Source organism: Polypterus senegalus, chromosome 16 (assembly GCF_016835505.1).
Source record: "Polypterus senegalus isolate Bchr_013 chromosome 16, ASM1683550v1, whole genome shotgun sequence".
NCBI classification, from domain to species: domain Eukaryota; kingdom Metazoa; phylum Chordata; class Cladistia; order Polypteriformes; family Polypteridae; genus Polypterus; species Polypterus senegalus.
In genome coordinates, this window is record NC_053169.1 from 23,270,914 (window position 1) to 23,275,211 (window position 4,298).

Here is a 4,298-nt window from a genome sequence, read left to right on the forward strand (position 1 = left end):
CTTCTCCACTTTACGCCCATCTGGAAGTACACCAAAGACAGCTGTTAGTGGATTAGGAGAAATTGTGACACTCAGGCTGTCAGAAAGGCTTTTAAAGACTTTGGTCCAGAATGATGTTAATTAGGTACATGCCCAAATCATATGGCCTAATGATGATTTTTAAATATGAAGGTCACTTTTGGCTTCATATCAGGTATGGACAAACTGATTGCTTTCCTCAATAACAGTAGTTAACTTACTACAGCAAAATATGAACAAAATGGGACTGTTCTGTAAGAGATTTCCACCTCAACTCAAAAACCTCGTCTCCTGCTCACTAGATCTCCATTCTGAAGCCTTTCTTCTATTATTCGCAATCATCAGTATTGAAACCTCACTTGATGGCACTCAGCTTTGCAAGTCAAACCTTCTGAAGGGGGTGGCGTGGTTGTGCTGCTGCCTTACAGTAAGGAGACCAAGATTCACACCCTGGGTACTCCCTGCATAGAGTCTGCATGTTCTCCCCGTGTCTGTGTGGGCTTCCTCTGGGCGCTCCGGCTTCCTCCCACAGTCCAAAGACGTGCAGGTTAGGTGAATTGGCAATCCTAAATTAGTCCTGGTATGTGTGTGTGTGTGTGTGTTTGTCCTGCGATGGACTGGTACCCTGTCCGGGGTTTGTTTCTGCCTTGCACCCTATGTTAGCTGGGATAGGCTCAAGCAGACTCCCATGACTTTGTTCAGAACTTAGCAAGTTAGATGATTGCAATGACAGACTGACTGACCTTCTGAAGGCCACACCATCTGAGTGTTCCTCTCCTCCTCTGAAAATAGAAATGTACTGTCATGCCTGCATTCTATTCTCAGACGGATTACTGGGATCCATCCATGCTTATTTCAAAGACTGCTTTGTTTTCATTTATCATGCCTTTAATAGTCTTGGATTGTTGTTTCCTGTTACTTAGAATCATGAACTTCCTTGCTTTGTAAAGTGCCTTTGTTGTCCTAGTAAAGTTGGTATGTAAAATGAGAATTCATTTATTGATCCATGTCTCATATTCACTTTCTCCATTCAAGGGTGGCTATCCTAGTAGTATCAGGCAGAAGGCAGGATAACAAAGGTAAGTGTATATTGCCTTCACAATGTATTTAGACCCTTTCACTTTTTTCACAACAACAACAACATTTATTTATATAGCACATTTTCTAGCACAAATAATGTAGCACAAAGTGCTCTACATGATGAAGAAAAGAGAAATAAAAAACAAAGTTAGAATTAGAATAAGACAACACTAATTAACACAGAATATGAGTAAGGTCCGATGGCCAAGGAGGACAGAAAAAACAAAAAAAATACAGACGGCTGGAGAGAAAAAAAATAAAATCTGCAGGGGCTCCAGGCCACAAGACCACCTAGTCCCCTCTGGGCATTCTACCTAACATCAATGAAACAGTCCTCTTTGGATTTGGAAGGACTTGATGATGATGGTCATGTAGACTTCTGGCTTTTAATCCATCAATGTAGGGACATCACGGTGCTTTGATTAGCTGGTGATGGCGCAGGTCGCCACCACAGAAAACCGGGAAAAGAAACAGAAGGGAGAGTAGGGGTCAGTATGGATTTTATAGCCACCATGAACAATTATGATAATGAATTGAATATACAGAGTATCAGGATTAAATTAAAATGAAGTTATGAGAAAGGCCATGTTAAAGTCATGTGTTTTCAGCAGTGTTTTAAAGTGCTCTACTGTATCAGCCTGGCGAATTCCTATTGGCAGGCTATTCCAGATTTTAGGTGCATAGCAGCAGAAGGCCGCCTCACCACTTCTTTTAATTTTTGTTCTTGAAATTCTAAGCAGACACTCATTTGAGGATCTAAGGTTACAATTTGGAATATAAGGTGTCAGAGATTCCGATATATAAAATGGGGCGAGATTATTTAAGGCTTTATAAATCATAAGCAGAATTTTAAAGTCAATTCTGAATGACACAGGTAACCAGTGTAGTGACATCAAAACTGGAGAAATGTGTTCAGATTTTCTTTTTCTAGTTAGGATTCTAGCAGCTGCATTCTGCACTCGATGCAAATGATTTATGTCTTTTTTAGGTAGTCCTGAGAGGAGTGCGTTACAGTAATCTAGTCGACTGAAAACAAACGCGTGAACTAATTTCTCAGCATCTTTCAGTGATATAAGAGGTCTAACTTTACTTATGTTTCTTAAGTGAAAAAATGCTGTCCTAATGATCTGATTAATATGTGATTTAAAATTTAGGTTACAGTCAACAGTTCTTTACCTCAGTCTTGACTTTTAATCCTAATTCATCAAATTTATTTCTAATAACCTCATTAGATCCATTATTGCCAATCACTAAAATTTCAGTTTTCTCTTTATTTAGCTTGAGAAAATTACTATTAATCCAATTAGAAACACAAGTAAGATATTGTGTTAGTGAAATAACAGAGTCGGGGTCATCAGGTGCTATCTATCTATCTATCTATCTATTGATAAGTACAGCTGTGTGTCATCAGCATAGCTGTGGTAGCTCACGTTGTGCCCTGAGATAATCTGACCTAACGGAAGCATGTAGATCGAAAAGAGCAGCGGACCCAGGATAGAGCCTTGTGGAACACCATATTGGATATCGTGTGTCTTCGAGTTGTAATTCCCACAACTAACAAAATATTTTCTCCCTGTCAGGTAGGATTCAAACCAATTTAAGACACTGCCAGAGAGGCCCACCCATTGACTAAGGCGATTTCTAAGAATATTATGATCAATGGTGTCAAATGCGGCACTCAGATCTAAGAGGATGAGAACAGATAAATGGCCTCTGTCTGCATTCACTCGCAAATCATTTACTACTTTAACGAGTGCAGTTTCTGTGCTGTGATTTGTTGTCTTAAATTTTACTTAAGACAGGCAGGTTAGAAATGGGTCTAAAATGTTCAAAAGCAGAGGGGTCAAGATTATTTTCCTTGAAGAGGGGTTTAACTACATGAGTCTTAAGACAGTCTGGGAAGACCCCCGTATCTAGTGACGAGTTTACTATGTCAAGAACATTATCAATTAGCACGCCTGATACTTCTTTGAAAAAACGTGTTGGTATTGGGTCAAGGACGCAGGTGGAGGCTCTCAGTTGAGAAATTATTTTATATAAATCAGGTAAATCTAGCCTTATGCTTAAATTGTTTAAATTCATTTTTTCCTTCATCAAGTAACACTCAATACCCCAAAAGTGAAAAGAGGAAATTAGACATTTTTGAAACTGAAATACTGTATCACATTGACATAAGTATTCACAGTAGCCCTAACCCTAAGCCTAATCTTGCCCTCAGTACTTTGTTGAAGCCCCTTTCACAGCGACTGCAGCCTGGAGACTTCATGGGTTTGACACAACACGCTCCACACACAGGCATTTGGAAATTGTCTGCCATTTTTCTCTGCAGATCCTCTCAAGCTCTCTCAAGATGGATGGAGACGATTGGTGGTGCAAAACAAAGGAATTTTTTGCTAAAATAATATTGAACAGATACATCTGAAAAAATCCGAGCACATCATAAGCAGGAAATGCAAGTCACATGAGATTGAGATTTTGAATTCAACATCCACCAGTCTATTTCATTTATTTTTTTAATCGTACCACTGGACAGCTGACATGTGGATTCTGCGAGACAAGTAACGTGATTTTTTTTCTTCTTTTTTTGCATGAATGTTTTCCACATCGATTGCCATTGGACTGTATTACATCATGAACTTTTTTAGCTATGTTTTTCATGAAAATATGACATTAAACATTTTTCTCTGGCATCACTACAAACTAAATGAGGTAACATATACAAAAATCTTTATATATATATATATATATATTTGGATGGAATATTCCTTTAGGTAAGTGTAACACATGGAATGTGGTGTTCCTTTATTGACAGAGGATAGAGAAGACCAATCAATCATTGAATAAATATGCAAGGATATCCAAAGAAGAAACCCCCAGCTCCTAGTGAACTGCTTAAATAATTTTTTACAAGGCACATAAAACTACAAGGGTACAACCCCGAAACCACCCTACTGCTTCTTGCATTTGTACAGCATACTCAAAACTTCAGATGATGCCGCTCTTTAAATTAATGCTAATTTTCATAAAATGGATTAATCTACGTCAACTACATCCCCTGGAATAATAAGTTGTGTCCGGTTTTGGAATTATGTAAATCTGGTCAGGTAGTTCATGTACAGAAGTCCTTTGCCAATGCTGGGCGTTTGTTGCACACAAGACTACATTCCCCAGAATTCCATACGGCTCACTGTACGCTTGCG